At 33.7% G+C, this 19,303-nt stretch overlaps 1 protein-coding gene across 5 annotated transcripts in view; it reads left to right on the top strand.

The window, feature by feature from the left end:
• LOC136025163 (uncharacterized) overlaps positions 1-19,303 on the top strand; it is a 489,107-nt gene that overhangs the window by 173,563 nt on the left and 296,241 nt on the right. Inside the window, exons 35-36 of one of the 5 annotated variants that reach the window (XM_065700919.1) lie at positions 1,558-1,680; positions 3,646-3,844. The exons of the other annotated variants lie outside the window; for them this stretch is intronic. The gene's annotated coding sequence lies outside the window, so the exon portion shown is untranslated. Of the gene's footprint in view, positions 1-1,557; positions 1,681-3,645; positions 3,845-19,303 lie in introns of those variants that run through there. 5 annotated transcript variants of the gene reach the window in all.

Below are 19,303 nucleotides of genomic sequence, written 5' to 3'. Positions count from 1 at the left end.
TAAATGTTTGTGCTTATTTCTTATCCAAAGTCATTCTATAATGTTGAATAAAACAAATCGCAAATAAAACGAAAAATTTCAATAAAATTCTATACAGCCTAGGGCTATTATCATCCTATTGGACCATTTCTACTGACAAATTTTAATATTAAGATAAAAAGGCGTCTTTTTTGGTTTATATATTTTTGAGTTATAAAGATTAAATTGACAAGTATCCGCATTAATATTTTAGACTTAACATTAAAATTATAAAAAGAAACTCTATTTTTATGAACCAGATCGTGACTTTTGACACAATACTTCGCTGTTTGCTATACCTTTGATGCGCCCAAGCCTTCTAAGGGGGGCAGACAAAGCCGTGAGGCTTTCTGCAAAGTTTGATGAATTGGTGGGTTATATAAATGTTTGTGCTTATTTCTTATCCAAAGTCATTTTATAATGCTGAATAAAACAAATCACAAAAAAAAACGAAAAATTTCAGTAAAATTTTATATACTACCTAGGGCTATTATCATTCCCCATTAGGAGGGTTTGGGGTACAGTTGTAACGGCGATGCCTATTATATTTTGAAAGATCATTCAACAGGGAAGCGAATGATATGGCTCTTTTGATTTCTAGGTTTAAAATGTCTGTCTATTTTCAATCAGATAATGCTCGACAAGAAAAGATAATGCTCGAACTATAAATAATAGTGCTCGATACTCAGTATCTCGGGGTATCACTTAACTTACACAATTACCACTTTAGTTACACAATTATTATCCTTTTAAATCTGTTAAATATGTTCAGTTGTTTTTGCGAGAGCCTCAGGTCCTTCCATAAGAGCTAGATTCTAAGGATTTTTTCTGATATTTTAAGAAAAAAAAATTGAACAACTTTTATAAGTAAAAGAGCTATATATAGGGGTAGAACTCGGTTCGATTTTATTTATTTCTTTTGTTGTCTAAAATTTGGTTGTTTTATTTGCCTGTGCCTCCAATTTTAGTGTATGTGAGCAGAATACTGTCGTTTCCGAGATACGATTTTTATACCACTTCTTGTATAAATTATTGATTGTTTCCGATCTAAGTCCGACCTAATGCCTATCTGATCTTGACTAAACATAAATGTAGAACTGATTCTGTTAAGTCGATATGATGTTTTTCTCGTTCATATTATTTCAGGCCCTGTCTGTTTATGATTAAAAATCGTAACACTGAAAATTTTAACAAAATCACATTCTCATTAATAGTTAGGAGTATATACATTTGCATATATTTGTTGGATTTCCTTACAGATTGAAAGAAATACATTGATGTTCTCAGCGATGTTTCCTAACGAAGTTCAAAAGTTGGCCGTGGAATTTCTAAAGAATTATATCTGAGTTACTGTTGTTTTGTTACTAAAAAAAAATGAAGAATCGAAAATGGCTGCAAGCACCATTTTCGATTCTTCATCTGGGTTCATCTTTTCATCTGGGTTAGTAAACTTAATTAATTCCTGAATTAATTTCACCGGTCATAAAAAATAGTAAGGTTCTATGTGATATCACTAACTATGAACTTTTCTCTCGGCAGTTCTGAAAATATTCAAGTGAAGCTGCAGATGCGAATTGTAGTTAGAAGGGGCGAATCGCCGTTTTTATACTCACCAATAATAGTTCAAAACAGATTGCGTAAAGTTGGAAGTGTTCGTTCCTTGTAAGTAAACCTTCGTTTTTTGGGGCCTCAGTGTCCATATTTTTGAATATTTTGAATGTCTAGTTTTTTTACTGAGTGGAATCCAATATTGGGCCAAATCTTCCTAAAATGAAAAGAGTGCACCATGAATAGAATGCTTTAACTGTTCATTTGAGTAGTTTAAGCCATTTGGAACATGTTTCATTATTTCGTGTTAAGCTGAAACCCCACAGATGATCAAAAATCAATAAGATGTACTTCGACTTGTCATGTTCATTATACTGTTAATATTTGAAAATATGGTAGGCCTATCGTTTAGCGCTTAGCAATTTTGATGTAATAACGGTACATTTGGCCAGTGTTTGTGTATGATTACTATGAAATCTTTTTTGTTTACATTTTACTTGTTTTTTGTTTTGACCCCAAAATACGAATTCGGTCCAGCCGGGCTTGTCATAGTTATTAGTTTTTGAAAAAAAAAAATTATCTCCTACACCTTTGGGCTTCAAAGAAATACAAAAAGTAAGTTTTTTTATGGAGTTAAAGAATAACATTAACACTAAAATCGTACCGAAATTAGAATGTACATGAGGATTGGCTGTCGCTTACTCCCCTCCCCCCTTAAAACCCACTAGAGTTCACCTACTTCTATTGAAAAAGATGTTATAGGGGTAGAAAAATATAGTCATCTGGTGATTGCAAGTGTTTTGTTTACATATTGCCTTTCAAGTCACTTGAACTAAAAACCTTAGTGTTGAAAAAGAATCGGAATAAGTCAACATTTCTATTTTTGAGGCACTGGATAAATAAGTAAATTTATCAACTTTCTCTTCTATATAAGCAATCGATCATCCAGCAGGCGAGAAAAAAAGTCCAACTTTAGCTCATTAAGTCAGGAATTGAGAGTGTGGGAGTCCTTCCCCCATCTTTTTACTGGATCATTTGTTTTCGTCTTCAGTTTTGATGTTGATATTTGCTTGTATTCGAGTAAAAACTTAGTTTCATTCATGTTTGGCCTTAGTTTCAAACGAATAGCATTTCAGGGTGTTTCCTTTCAGAATCATAACTTTTATATATTTCGTTATTTCATGTTGAAATAACTATTTTGACCATCAGTATTACATCATGTTTTGTCACAATAGAACTCTTGGCAAAAAAGGAAAGGAAGGGGCCCAATAATCCCCAAAAATCTTCCAACTCCTGAAAAGGCCACTAGATCTTGTAATATATGGTGTATAAGGCCCTCTTCCATTATTCTGTTACTATTAACTCAGTTTAACCATTCCTTGTTATTGCAATTTTAGAGTCATAGGTGCTTAAAGTCCGTCAATCATGCAGGACTACATCCGCTCTTTCAAAATTGACTATACCTGTCAAAATGTTGCAGTATGGTGACGTTTCTTCTAAAGCTTATTAATTAGTTTATTAGACACAGAACATATTTTGCGTAGTGTTTTCATTATCTTTTTTTTAATTTCATGTCTCACAAATTTTTTTTTTTTTTTTTTGAACACACAAGCCGTGTGTTCAACTCTGATGAGCTGAACAGAAGAAACCCCCCTCCCCGGGGGGAGGGGTGTCAAAAGGGATGTAATTAGACCATGTGAGAGCTTTTGGCTTTCGAATGATGTGATAGTTGTATGATCGGAAAGTTATAATTTAGTTTAAATACTCTTTCAGATAGACATGCTTTAAGACTATTAATGTTTCTAGTGATTAACTTCGTTACTACTTCGTTCAAAAAACAGCAATCTTTGACCGGTTTGTCTGATATTTAGCTATTTACCAACGATGTCCGAGAGGTAATATTGACCTGCCCTTCTAAGAAAAGAAATTAGTCTTTAGCTTCTTGAATGATGTATTTTGCATGTATTACCTGATTGTACTTGATCGAAAAATGTTAAACCTGACAGTCATATTCTAAACTGTTTTCACTTTATTGTATAAATCTGCAGTCACATAACCATAAATTTTATTTTTGTTTAGCTCACGTTTCTTCAAAGATTTAAATCAGAGGTCAGGCTGTGTTTTTGGATCAGTAACTCGACCAAACACGAATACTGATAATGCCGATAACTGAAGATGCTCTTATTTGATTGGTTGGATGATGCAGGTCGATTTCAGACTTTACACTATTCGTGAGTCAATCAACTCTTAAGTTTTCTAAGTTCCTGAGTGTTTGGGCACATCTAAAATTATTGACGGGGAAGGAAATCATGACATTTCTGATGGGGCTCTCAAATATCCTTAAAGCGTACTTTCAGTTATATTTTTTCTGTTTACCTTTGTGGGAGGTAACGGAAAAGGAGGGGTGGGGGTCCTTTCTTTTAATCTTTTACATCCTAAAAGGATTGATCTCGAGGTCAAATTCACTTTTGAATTTTCTGAACCTACGAATGGTTGCTTTATGCTCTTTTCTGATTTTGATTGAATCTTAGCTTTGAGTCATATGTTTTCATTGCTATAACTTTATTGCAAGGTAGTGTTAACGAGTAAATGGACTTGAAAGAAATTGGTAGGAAGTAGCGAATTTGTAAAACCAAAGAAACATGTTACCCTGTTCGACTGTTGAAAATCAAAACGCATTAATTGCAAAAATTCTACATTTCAGATGCTGTATTTTCACGGAAGTTTGATCAAGTCTGTATAGGAGCCTCTCAAGTTCAAGTTCAAGTTCATTTATTTATAAATCGCACATACATGTATATATAAATGACATAGGCCCATGGGGAGACAAGCTCGAAAAACTAGGCCTAGACAAAGATAATAATAACACACTACAATACAAAAATAAACATGACGGCAAAGATACAATAACACAACAATAATATGAAAGTAGCAGCTAGCTCAGGATCATTCAATACTATTGAAAAAATTAAAAATGTCCATATTATTAAATATAAATTAATACTGGAAGATAGCTGAGAGGCCCATAATCACCCAGAGCAACGAATCATACAAAAACTTTGCCTTAATAAAAAGGTACTTAATTAAAAATAATCCTGAACTAAATGAAATTTAAGTTTCCTTTTTATTAAATGGATAGAGGAAAAATTATCAATAAGAGTCTTGTGAGCATCCCAGCACCGAGCTATTGACACAAACGGAGCGAATTTAGATCTCTCAGTATTATACTTGTCAATGTAGATATCCTTTTTTTGTCGAGTGTTATAATTATGTAAATCTTGTGATTGGGAGAACAAACTTTGATGGAGGTAATATGGCGGTAATTTCTTAATGTCATGATTGATTTTGAAAAGAATTGCTCCAAAAGCAAATTGTTGAGAGACTGGAAGTATATCTAGATAAGTATATAAAGATGCAGTAGAAGACTTATTTGGAAGTTCAATAGGTGATGGAATAAACAGTTTAAGGATTCTTAGGGCTTTATTTTGTAAAATCTGTATTGGTTTAATATGGCTTTTAAATGTAGATAAATATACTAGAGAACAATAATTAATATTAGTCTGAATCAGAGCAAAATAAATACTTCGTAAAGCAGAGTAGGGCAAACAAAGCTTCAACCTTCGCATTAAACCAACATACCTTGAAATCTTTAATCGTAGATTTTGAATGTGTGTGTTAAAAGATAAGCTTTCGTCAATCACAAGTCCAAGGTACTTTGTCATTTTCACCCGAGATATTGATAATAGATACTTTGAAGAAGTAACTCGGGTAATACGAGGGCAGATATTTGACTTTCTGCCGTAAATTATGAAATTAGTTTTTGATACATTCAAAGCAATAAAATTTGAAGAACACCAATCAAGAACATTAGAAAATGCAGTATTCAGTTTTGCCTCCAGCTCCTCGTCATTCTTTTCAGAAATTGAAACTGCCGTATCATCAGCAAAATGTGTGTTGAGACACGGGGATGTAAAAGCGCGGTGAAAATCATTTATATAAATTAAAAAAAGGAGAGGACCTAGGACAGAGCCCTGAGGTACCCCAACCTTTGAAGACTGAGGTACAGGTGAAGAGAGGAAATTGCCCCCATCTAATCGTTGCTTTCTCTTATCAAGATAAGATTTAACTAGATCCAAGGCCGGTCCACGCACACCACAATTATCCAATTTACTAAAAAGAATACAATGGGATATTGTATCGAATGCTTTTTTAAAATCTAAATATATTGTTGCTGGAATTTCACCTCTATCTAAGCAGTCATGAATATATTGGATGAGAGCAACGACAGCATGTTCAGTGTTGTGTCCAGACCGGAAACCAAACTGGGAATTTGTGAAGAAATTAGACGATTTAAGAAAGTCATAAAACCTCTTATAAATTGCCTTCTCAAGTATTTTAGAAAATGCTGACAGAATAGAAATAGGGCGGTAATTTGATGGATTTTCAGGAGAGTCACCTTTGTGAAGCGGAACTATCCGCGCTTCTTTAAAAGCAGATGGGAAAACTCCAGTTTTAAATGAAAGATTAATTATATGCTGTAATGGTAATATTATTTCAGACAGTATTTCTTTAACAATTTTAGAACTAGACCCGTCAATTCCCGCTGAATTACCTGGATTTAGATCACATACTATTTTTGTTATTTCAGAATGAGAAATAGGCCCGAGAAAAATTGAATTACTTTGAGGAGATGGAAGGTATGAAGAAAAATGTTTATTACTACGTGAATCAAACTGGTTCATTACTGATAAAACAATTTTCTCTCCTATTTTAGCAAAATAAGTATTCAAAATATCAGCCACTTTCTCCGATTTATTAGTAGTCGAACCATCTTCTAAACTAATAACTTCAGGAAAATTCGACTTACTTTCTTTTTTTATAAAATAATTAATTAAAGACCACGTTTTGCGAGGAGAATTTTGAGCTTCTTCGAAGGACTTTTTATAATACAATTGTTTTGACAAACGTATCATTGTGGTTAATTTATTTTTGAAAATTCTAAAATTTTTAATATTATAATCAGTTGGATTCTTTAACTGCTTTTTAAATAACTGATTTTTTTTCTTAACTGATATCAAAATTCCAGACGTTATCCATGGCCTTATAGGAAATTTTTCTCTGCAAATTTTAATCGTAACAAATGGGCAACTAGAATCAAGGCAGCAATTGAAATTTCTTAGAAAATTATCAGTTGCCATATCTGAATCCTCCGTGGATATTACCTCCTGCCAATCCAATAGTCGAAGGCTTTCATTCAGGTGCTTTAATGTTATTTTATTTATTAACCGTCCTTGACGTTCCTTACTTACCTGTGGTATTTTATAAGTAAGAGCTAAATCTGAAACCAGCAGGAAATGATCCGATATATCACTTAAAACAGCAAAATTTGCTTGAATAGGTAAAGATGTTTAAAAATATTATCAATGAGAGAAGCAGAACTAGGTGAAATTCTTGTAGGTATCAGGCAAGTAGGAAGCAGACACGCAGAAAAGCAAGAAGACAATAACTCAACAGAGGATTCATTTGAAGCTTCTAGAAGGTCAATATTGAAATCTCCGGAAAGGATTACATCTTTATTTTGAAAATGGGGTTGATGCAAAAAATCATGGAGTTTAGAGAGGAAAGATTTGACTGGAGAAGAAGGCGGTCGGTATACTACGCAAAAAAAAAACATCTTTTTTTCCAAGACTAATTTCAGTCACCATTACTTCAAAAAGCATTTCCTCGGAAGAAATCCTATATCTTCCGTCTATACATTTTCTTTCCTTTGATTTATTTGCCTTTTATATCTTCTTTCCTTTTACGATCACAGTCCTGTTCTTTCTAGTATGGTATTCTTACCTCGTAAAATAAGATATCGCAAGACGTAAGGTATATTTAAAAGACATCTTGTTGATTTCAAACTGTATATATTGGGAACATTCTATTATAATTGAATATCAAATGATTACAGTATGGTGACGTCTCTTCCAAAATTCATTAATTAGTTTTTAGACACAGAACAGATTTTTTCATTAGCGTAAAGAAGGGAAGGAATGCTTAAAATCCTTGTTTTCATCTCTTTTTTTGTATAAAACTATGTCCCACGAAAAGTTTAAAATATTCTTCGAAAATAACCATTAGGATCGTCAGTTCAAAAATATTTATCAAGCCTAGGTTTATTCGTAAATAATCTTATCAAAAATTAGCAGTTTCTCACAATTTTGGGCCCTTGTCCCGGCTTATAGGCCATCTTTTTGATTGAAATGGCTGCTTATAAATTATGTTGTGTGTTTGTTAAGCTCTAATGAGCCCGGGGGTTAAAAGGGGAGTAATTAGACCATGCTAGAGTCTTTGGCTTTCAAATGATGTGATTGTTGTATCGTTCCATGTCAAGTTTTATATATGTTTAGCTACAGTGGTTTTCTTTTTCAGAAAGATAAGCCTAAAAGACTTAAACTTAGTTATATGTACGGTAGATATGGTTATATTTTGTACAAGCTTACCATAAGACAACCAAAGACGGGAAACAGATTAACGGACTGTCAACGAAGATACACAAGAAGTAAATTAGAGACACAATCATTACACTCTATATTTTTTCTTTATAATATTCAATATAAATTATTTAATTAAGCATTTTATGTTTACAAAATATTTTTTTGACCTACAAAATCTAATCCTTTCGTTGTGATTCTTTTACTTGTTGTTCAATAAAAAAAAAAAAAAAAAAAAAAAAAAAAAAAAAAAAAAAAAAATGCAAAATAATGTTGGCTAGCGTAATTGGGAAAGAGGTAGGATTGAAAAAAGTTCAAAAAACCAAATTTTCAAATATTAATAGTTTTTTTTACGTTGTAAGGTTTTAGTGATACTATCTTCAGGTTGATGGATACTTGATTTTACTTGTTTATGTTTTTGTTAGTTATTTAAGAGTTTGTCCCAAAACCATACAGATAAAAAGTAATATTATTTTGTTGTTCAAATTGGGATTTATTTATTTAGCTTAAGGCAGTGTAAAGGTTCTTACTGTTTTGTTTTATTACACTCATGTAGTGTAAAAACCGTCATGTTGTTTCGAATTTTTCTTTGAATCCGAGGACTGTTTTATTGTTTTGCTTATTAAATTCTTGTTCAAATTGCTTGCTGTAAATGATGAATACGCTTGCCCTTTCTGATACGTGCTGAAAAATCAGTGTCTAATGTACTCTACCCTATGCAAATTATCCCTCTTATTAATAAAAATGCTGTAACAATTACGTTGCCATTATTACTATTATTTTTTTACAATTAAATCATACATACTCGCTCATCAGGTGCTCTATCAAAATTTATAAAATGGCTTAGACAGATTTAAAGAAGAACGCTAAAATGGTTTTAACTAAGGAATAAAATGATTTTCAGAATCGATGGGAAGCGTTGATATATTCAGTGAAAGCAAAAGGGCATACATTGCCTTCAATATTATCCAACATGTATAGCCATATATTCAAAACCAAGTTTTGTGGTTTAAGAAGAAATAAAATCCCCTATTTTGTCGTTACACTTGAAATTTCTATTTAATTTTCAAGATTATGAAATGATGATTTTTTATGTTCTCTTCTATTTGATGATAAACAAAATTCTTTACTGGATACTGATATTTTTGTTTCAATGAATTATTGTTTTTTCTTCAATCCCTACTTTTTGTAAGAAGCTCTTCTTTTCTCGGGTTAGCATCCAGCTACAACGGTTTTGTCACTAAAACCAAAACACGGTTCGAGTTATTAGAGGGGACTTCCCTTGCGCACGATCCTTCTGCACCATAAATCTGGCATAATCATTTAGCTAGAGCTCAAATGTACTGCTTATTTATTTCTACATAACTGCGTTTTACTTGCTTATTGTCGTTGAGTTTTTCTTTTTTTAAACAAGACCTTCAAAAATAAAGTAACGACTGGAGGGGGGGGGCAGCCATTATAATGCAAGTATATAAACTATTTCAGTTCAACCAAAGCAGTAATTGGAAGGTATTCAGAAAAAACAAAGCCGTGTTCTATTTGAGAAAAGATAGTTTCAGTTTGAGCTACCGTTTTCAGTCTTGTTTCGCATAAATCCGTTATATTTGAGCCTTCATTTTGTTTCGGTTCGGTACTGCCTTTGACAAATAAAATGCTGGAATAGATCACATCAACACATCTTGGAATGTTGAAAGTGAAGTTTAGCTTTTTTAGGATTCAAAAAGATACAAAGTATCTGTAATTTGCTAGAGCCGAAGGTATACCCTATTGTAGACACAGAAAAACAGTTCCGCACACATATCTGGAAAAATACTAACCTGGTTGGTCAACAAAATATAAGAAGTCTTCATCCACATCCACAAGGCAAATATTTTCTGACGCCATTTTTATGAAACAGGGGTGAAACTACCTGGACGAACAAGTTTCGATTTTCGGGATCTAGTTACGGAAAACGGTACGGTCCCTTACGGAATATCGCAAATAAAACAGCTTTGAGCTTACTACATACGTAAAAAAAAAACGCTATTAAGGAAACAGGACTGAAACAAGACCAAATAAAAAGCAGCATAAGAGGTGTTAACTGAATTCAGTTACACCCTTGCCACGTTAAAATGATTGGGTATGTTTTTTATATGCAGGTTTATGTTTACCATGGTTAGAATATACTGGAGCGAAGTATATCCTTCGTTTTCTTTCTTTTTTTATGTATGCTCGTGAATTTCGAATTTTATTTCCTTTTTTTCCTATGCATAAGGCATTGTAGGCTAAATGGTGAAAGGATCGGTTAGATTAAGTATCATCGATTTTTCTTCGATTTTTCATGCCAATGTTTTTATGGCACTTGGTATTAACCAAGTGACATGTAGCGATCGCAAATTCTGTAGGTCTGTCTGTCCCGGTTTTGCTACTTTAGGCACTTCCAGGTAAGCTAGGATTATGAAATTCGGCAGGCGTATCAGGGACCGGACCAGATTAAATTAGAAATAGTCGTTTTCCTGATTTGACCATCCGGGGGGGATAATGACATTTGAAAAGAAGAGGAGATCGTCATAATTTAGAAAAAAAAGGATAAACACCCTCCAGAGCTGTTTAGAGTACATATGACATTGAAATGACGTTTCATTTGTTGTTTTTTATGGCACTTGGTATCTACCAAGTGACATATAGCGATCGCAAATTCTGTCGGTCTGTCTGGCCCGGTTTTGCTACTTTAGGCACTTCCAGGTAAGCTAGGACGATGAAATTTAAAAGGCGTATCTGGAACCAGACAAGATTAAATTAGAATTTGTCGTTTCCCCGATTCTACCATCTGGGGGGGGGGGGGGGAGCGGGGGGACGGTTAAATCGAAAAATTAGAAAAATGAGGCATTTTTAACTTACGAACGGGTGATCGGATTTTAATGAAATTTGATATTTGGAAGGATATCGTGTTTCAGAGCTCTTATTTTAAATCCCGACTGGATCTGGTGACATTGCGGGTATTTGTCGGGGGGGGGGGCTAAAATCTTGGAAAACGCTTAGAGTGGAGGGATCGGGGTGAAACTTTGCGGGAAAAATAATCACAAGTCTTAGAGACGTGATTGACATAACCGGAACGGATCTACTCTCTTTGGGGGGGGGAGGGTTAATTCTGAAAAATTAGAAAAAACGAGGTGTCTTTAACTTATGAAGGAGTGATCAGATCTTAATGAAACTTGATATTTAGAAGGACCTCGTAACTCAGATCTTTTATTTTAAATCCCGACCGGATCCATGTCATTGGGGAGGGGGGACCGGAAATCTTGGAAAACGCTTAAAGCAGAAAGATCAGGATGAAACTTGGTGGGAAGACTAAGCAAGAAGAATAAGTCCAAAATTTGTTACGGAAATAACCGGACCGGATCTGCTCTCTTTGGTGAAGTTGGGGGGGGGAGTAGTTCGGAAAAATTAGAAAAATGTGGTATCTTTAACTTACGAAGGAGTGATCTGATCATAATGAAATTTGATCTCTAGAAAGATTTTATGCTTTAGAACTCTCATTTAAAATCCCGTACAGATCTGGTGACATTGGGGGGGAGCTGGAGGGGGAAACCGGAAATCTTGGAAAACACTTGGAGTGGAGAGATCGGGATGAAGCTTGATGGGAAGAATAAGCACAAGCTATAAATATGTGATTGACATAATTGGAACGGATAAATTCTCTTTGGGGGAGCTGGGGGTTTTCTAATACGGAAAAATTAGAAAAATTTAGGGATTTTAACTTAAGAACTGGTGACCGGATCTTAATGAAATTTGATATTTAGAAGGAACTTATGTCTCAGAGCTCTTATTTCAAATCCTGACCAGGTCTGTTGACATTGGAGGGAGTTGGAGGGGAGAACCAGAAATCTTGGAAAACGCTTATACATGTCATGGATACGTGATTGACTTAACCGGACTGGATCCGCTCTCTTTGGGGGAATTAGGGGGTGGGTTCAGTGCTTTGGCGAATTTGGTGCTTCTGGACGTGCTAGGACGATGAAATTTGGTAGGCGTGACAGGCAGCTGCACAAATTGACTTGATAAAGTCCTTTTCCCCGATTTGACCATCTGGGGGGCTGAAGGGAGAGGAAAAATTAGAAAAATTGAGGTATTTTTAGCTTACGAGTGGGTGATCGGATCTTAAGGAATTTTGATATTTAGAAGGACCTCGTGACTCAGAGCTCTTATTTCAGATCCCGGCCGGCATTAAGATTCTGGTTTTCCTTTTAAGGAAAACCAGCTCTTGGCTCTGGCTCTTCCGACCTCGTCACAAGTGCCATCTGATCTGTTAGCTCTTGTTTTTATAAGAATAGGTATCGTACATAACCTTGCGACAGAGGGGATTGAATTCTGGGAACCATATTGCCAAGCTTACCATCAGTCTAAAAGGAATACAAACCATATGCTAATAAAATGATGAGTACTGCCCGGAATCACGTAGGAAAATTGAAACATCTGGTAGCTTTATTAATGAAACCTAATGATTGTAAAGTGGGAAGTACTGACTGGATTTCATACTTCAGGTACTCGTCATTTAATGTAACGTGATTGTTTGTAGAGTTGAGGGTGGTGGAAATCAGCCAATTAGAATATTTTATCATTTATCTGATATTAGTAATATTAATAATTTTCAAAAGAAAACGAGTTCATCTAAATTAGAAAAACTAACTTATCTTTTAAAGCACATGTTGGTTAATGTTAATCCCCCTTTTCTTATTATTGCCATCTGCTTGAAAAGCTATACCATTAAAAACATACCATAATACCGTCATACCATTAAAATCACGGAATTCGCGGTAAGTGATCATTATGTATGATTTTGTTTTTCCGTTTTTCCTTGTGTCACTCCGTGATATTGCTTTCCTGATACGAAATGGATTCACATGTTTTCGCCGTCTTTAGCTCTTGACATATCCCTCCATCTTCGACTTAAATTAGGATTTAGGAGTACATTGTGGCAGTGCAATTTCAGATCTTTTCAAAATCTATTATTGATTTCTTGTAATTCATTTTCATGTGTCTCTAAGTCCCGAATTAGTTTCTGATGATTTTTTCATATTAAGCATATTGAAAAAGCAGAACAAATTTGGATACTAAAAAAGGGAATGTTTTATATTTTGTTTCTGTAGTGGTTGTTTGGCTAAACTCTTTTGATTCTTGTTAGTTGTAACAAATCTTGTCGATATCCTGGTAATTTTTTAACCCTATTGAGGTGAACATGTAGCCTATTGCAAAGATTTGATATAAGAGGTCTAATTAGTCTAATTGATAAATGGGAATGGTTGAGGGACAACAATGATAAAGAAAATGCGTTTCATTGTCATTGCCTTTCATCGAATCAAAGACTTAAAATCAGCTATTTATCTCGCCTTCAATCATCCATAATAATTCATTTCCTTTTTTCTACGTTCTGGATCTGCGTATTGATTATTTTTCCGGGAAAGGAGACATTCGCATGTTTTTGCCCATATATTTAAGAAAACCTATATATATCCGCAATTGTTATTAAATGATACTTTATTGACAAGCATATGTCTGAATGATTTTATGTTGCTAATTTATTTTGACTGATTGTCTTTTTAGGTAAGTTATTAGTGTCAAAACTTTTCTTTTCTCTATATACTATTAATTTTTTCAATATCCAGGTAATTTTGTCAGCGTGAACATTCATAGAGACATTTTAAGAAAGATCAAACAGTAAAATGTACAAAGGATTCCTATGACACTATGCCACCCAGCTTCCAAGTAAGTAAATCTTAAGACTCTTAAATTATGTATTTGCCTACGTTCGCTTTTTTTACATATTTTTTTTTTCGTTTGTTTGAAAAGCAGTTAGCACACAAATGAAGGCATATTTTCAGATCGTTTCTCTATCCAAAGTTGTTTAGAAATCAAAGAATGGAGCTTCTAATATATGCCTTTTTATTGGCTGAATTTCTGGCTGAAAAACTTAATCCTAACTATTTTGTAATCCATAGAATTGTCTTTTTTATCTTATGTAAAAAATAGTTTCCAAAAGTTAGGATTTTAAAAAAGTTGAATAAAAATTACTTAAACTACTAATTATACAACCAACTATATTATTTATAGTAGACCCATCCTCCCCATAGATTTTGAAAATTACATTTTTTAGGTATTATTATCGTATTTCACTTTTTTATATAACAATGTGCCCCCGATAGTTTTTTTTTAATATGGTTTATTTTATATACTCATTTAAGAAAACAAAATAAATAAATACGGCTACTTATCTAAACAATTTGCCATATTCTATGGGCTTCAGCAAAGAATTAAAGAATAGACTCAGACCAAGTTGTTGTAGACAATCCCCTGAAAACGAGAAAATGGTGATTTAGTCGACTTCAGAATTTCTTTGATTTATTTGAAATTATGTGTAACCAAGCTCTATTTGATAAAAGTGATATTTACTTTGTCATCACTACCACTGATCACAGTTGCAAGTAAATTTGTCCAATTTTTATTGGACAATTTATGTCCGGGTTTTGTTGTAGTTTCCTGTTTCCAGGTTATATAAGGAATAAAGGTAAAAAGTTTTTATACGAGTGCAGCTTATTTTTTATCAATTACTACGAAGGAATCAATGAAGCCTAAAACGAACAAAAATTAAAATGATTAGCCACATCTAACAAAATTAACAGATACTACTATGGATTAATAGATGCAATCTAAAGTAAACAAAAATTCAAAGGACTAGAAAATGGCAAAATAAGAGTGAAGCTACCACATATCCAATCCCTTCAAAGGCCACAGTGTCATTTAGTATCATCTCTGTCTTGATTTGCCTTGCCTCATCATAAAGGCAAATTCTATGTCTGCCGAGGGGCCGTAATGGGCGTTTTTGCTCGCTCAAAACTCATTAAAAAGGGGGCAAAGTTCTGTGGCTTTTTGTTCACGATGGTACACTTATAGTCAAATACATGAGCAATTTAGAGTTTTGGATGCTTAACTGTACTAGTTCATGTCTGTATTTACAAATCTAACTTCGTTGATGTAAGCTGCTTGTTATGAATGATGAATACACTTGCCCTCTCTGATTTGTGTTGAAACATCAGTGTCCATGTACTCTCCCTGAAAGATGTTCCTTCCAATTTAGCAAAAATCTACCATGATTTTGGTATTGTAGCCCTTATTTTTGCATTTTAGGCTCTGCAATGAAGTCTTTTGGCCAATCGCGTGTCCCAATTTATCACTGACGAACATTAACTCATAGAGGAAATTTTCCAAATCTGTTTTATGTGTTTTGCACGTTAAATAGTAGGTTTTTTCCTTTTAAAATACCTTAGGATCACTTTGACTTCCAAACTCATTCTGAGGCACTCCCCCCAAGAAAAGTTTGAGCTATTGCTCTCCCAAAATAAAATTTATAGTTTCACCCTCACCTTTCCTTCGACGAGAACCCCCTATTCTCCTCACAATGTTTTTTGATATGCTATTTACTTTTTAACATTTATCTCTCCCTATTTTCACCGACAAAACGTAAATTTTCACTATTTAGTTTTTGAAACAGTGTTAAGGCAACAGTAGTCCAGGGTCCTGTGTCCTTCTGAATTGTGAACCAATATTTTGGTGAGATTAAAAGAGAATTCGAAAAGAATCGATTCTTTAATGCCCGTTAACTGACCCTTTTGACTCAAATGCTCTATTGCAAGGCTGAGTGCAAGATGTCTAATTATTCTATTAGAAAAATAGTAAGGCCTAAGCCAAATGCCGTTCATAATATGGGTAAAAAAGGAAAAAAATGGATGTCCCCGTACACATTAACGTAATTGTTATTATTTGACGTATTTATTGACAAACATATGCTGGATGTTTCGAGGTGATTTTTGTGGAGTTGGGGATTCTCGAATCTCAACGGAGCTCATTTTTAGGCCAACATTTTTCAGGACAAACGTGGATCGTTTATTGTGATTCTGGGGAGGAGGGCTGATGGGAATAATGAGGATGTGCATTCAATTTTACATCTACTCTTATGTGTTCATGTTTGTTTTAACTTCTTTTCCAAGTCGTTTTGTAAGGCATTTTTGATTGTCATCGTAATTCTAGGGGGATAGAGTCAATTTTTAATGACTCTAATTAATAGACACCTTGCTCTTAATGTTGAAAACCTTATATCACTTTGATGCTTCTTCATAAGTTTATTGATTAGTTCCTAGGTCCGTAAATGAATTTAAATAGCTAGAATCTGTGAATATTGAATTAATGTTTTGAATACAAAAATTGTATAATAAATACAAGCCATGAATATACTTTTATATGAACTGAATTCTTGGAAATCCTCTTTTTGTCAAAGCAAAAAGACAAGAATTTTACGCCAGACTTAGAAACCGTTTTTTTTTTATTTTAGTTTGTGAAATGAAATCTTCGCAATTTCTGAACCTCAGTTGTTCTGTCAATTATTTTTATTAATTTCAAAAAGGGAGCATTTTGCAACATAATTTAATATTGAATATATAACAAATTACAACTGGACCACTCGTTTTGAGAAACTTCAAGAGAGGAGGGGGGAATGAACCTGTTTGTTTCTGACACTCCTATAATGTGGATATAAATTGTTGTTGGTTTTTGAATCATTAATGCAAGAAGCTTCAGGTTTGGGGCAATTCCATAACAGCGCTGCGTACTGATGTTGCCTCTTGATAGAAAAATTAGAGTTTTAACCTGAAAAATTAATTCTAGGAATAAAAGCTAAAAGTATGAGGAGAAAACTGTGTCCAGGGAGCCAAGCTCTCAATGACTGAGCAAGCCAAAAGGATACTGATATCACTTTTAGATTAATGTTCAAATATAGAGGAATCTAAATCATCCTGTTAGTGTTCTTCTTATTTACAGAGCTAGCAGGAAAGGTCGATTCAACAATGGGGCTTGTTAGTGGATTGAAGAATATTTATTATAAAAGGTGTGTAAATTTTAAATTTCCAATGGACTTGTTTTTCCTAATACTATTCTTGGCAAAATTCGTAATTAAGAAATGCGCTTTTAAAACATGTAAAAAAGAAACTTCGGCCCTATTATTTCTTTCTTTTGTTTCTACAACCCTGTGCTTTTTCAGAAAATTGTATTGACAATTTACGAAATAGATACACAATTTAAAAAGTAGATATAATCACAAACTCTTTCATGTGTAAACGAAGGTCTAAATCTAATATTGTAATGTTAGTACTATAATCATGTCTAGATTAGTGACGATTATGTTACTATTAATTGTGTGAAGTGTTCACTTTTAGATCGGCATTCGAACGAATTAAGCGGAAATATCTTATGAGTTGCTTACAGACATAATAGCTGTAATTCACAAAGTGATCTGGTTTGCTTTGGTATTATTTGAAAAAAAAATATTTTTTTTTCTTTCAAATTCAATTATATTTTAGTGTAATCAAATTCTATTTCTATTCAACCTCGGAAAAACGAACTTAACACATATTCATTTCAAATGTATGTCAACTGAAACTTGATAATTCATGAAGCGGAGTTGCTCGGACCTAAGTGGAGACTTGTTTAAAGGGTCACGGAAGTAGTAAAGGGCACATCTAGCTTAGAAGTTTTGTAAAGTTAATTACACCCGTGGGTCTCCCTTATAGCTGAAATATGGTGGCATCGAAAACATTTGTCTTTTCGAAATTACGTAATAGTAAAGGAATTTTAATTGCTAAAATAAGTTAATATTTAATCAATGTTTTGAATAAGAATTCTGTTTTTAAGCTGTTCTTTCTTACGGATTACTAGCAATGGGAGGGTTTTGTCTAATTTCTACAAGAAACATGACGTTATCCAGTTCTACTACCGAGTCTCAATGACGAAGAATACTCAGCTCACTCTGATACCTCAACCCTTTTATAGCAAAAAAGTATTCATTCTTTTGTCAACTCCCTCACGGAAATATTTTTATTTCAGGTGTCGTGAAGTGTTTGTTCGCGTGCTAGCAACTGTTCCCATTAGATACGAAGTCCATTGCAGTCCCGTTAGCAACGTATATCTAATAGGTTCGTACTTATCCCTCTAAGGACCATATTACACACTAGTAATTCGTTTATATTCTCCTAAAGACAAAGTTTACTCATTCTTTTAAATAACAAAGTTTACTGAATTTTGTCCAAACAAATTTACAATTGTTTTTCAATATGTTAGTTGTCGTTTCAATGTCTGTTTCTGATTGGCGGCTTAGTATATATCTAACTTTTTTTTTTAAGGACTAATACTCCAGTAAAAATACGATCTTGACCCGGCATTTGAGCAACCAAAATGTTTTTGGCACAAATGTCTAGAAAAGTTCGCTTAATAACGTATCAAAAATCGGCCTTGCAGAAATATCCTCTTTTCAGGGAAAAGGGGTGAGAAAAGGGGGGAGGGGAATCTCGAATTTAAATTTATTCAGTATTGTCTAGTTTGAAAGTTTGTTTCCTATTAATTCAAGTCTGAGAAGATTGAAAATCACTTTAGAATTGAAAAATTCTATCACTTCATTCCTCATTTCCATCCTAGCTGAAAGGGGTAAAAATACCATTTGTTGTACATAATTGAAAAAACAAGGGAAATAGGGTACAAAGTGATGGACTTTTCCAATTCCCTCATTTGAGTTTCTTGCAAGTTTACTTCCTAATTATATTCATTTCTCACCAAATGATGAACCTTTTTATAGTATAATTTATTTAAATAATTTCAAAGGAAGAATAGATTATCAGTTGTGCGGGACACTAATCTTGCTTGGGCAGTCTGAGAATTTTTTTGAAAATTTCCGTAAAAAAAAAATAATTATAAAAAAATCTGCCTCCCCTACTCCCATATTTTTTTTATGCTTTTGCTTTTGAAGAGCTCACGTTTGGCATAGGAAACATGCAAAGGCTTTGGGGAATTTGAGCTCTGATGCAAGCATGTTTAAAAGAAGGGCCTGAGGTTGGTCTTAAATTTCATGGGCAAATTTAGTTTTTTATTAAGAGGTTCCAACGTTTTTTCTGTCTATGATTATAACAGGAGTTACCGATTGAAAAATTATGCAACAAAGCCTTTTACTGCTCTCCATCTGAGGCCTAATACCAACTGATTGTTATTAGTGGCCAATGGTAATTAGATATCATCAGGTATCTGATTGATGATTCTGAAAGATAATCAGAATCAATGGAAAATGATGATCAGAACTACCGTCACGCCATTGAAACCATGGAAATTGAAGTTAGTCATCATTGCGTATGATTTGTGTTTCCCTAATTGGAAATAAGTCTTGCACTTTTCTATCACTTCTAAAC

This window comes from Artemia franciscana, chromosome 3 (genome assembly GCF_032884065.1).
Source record: "Artemia franciscana chromosome 3, ASM3288406v1, whole genome shotgun sequence".
Lineage (NCBI taxonomy): Eukaryota > Metazoa > Arthropoda > Branchiopoda > Anostraca > Artemiidae > Artemia > Artemia franciscana.
The sequence above is the reverse complement of the archived record's forward strand: the minus strand, read 5'-3'. Positions and strand labels throughout refer to the sequence as shown.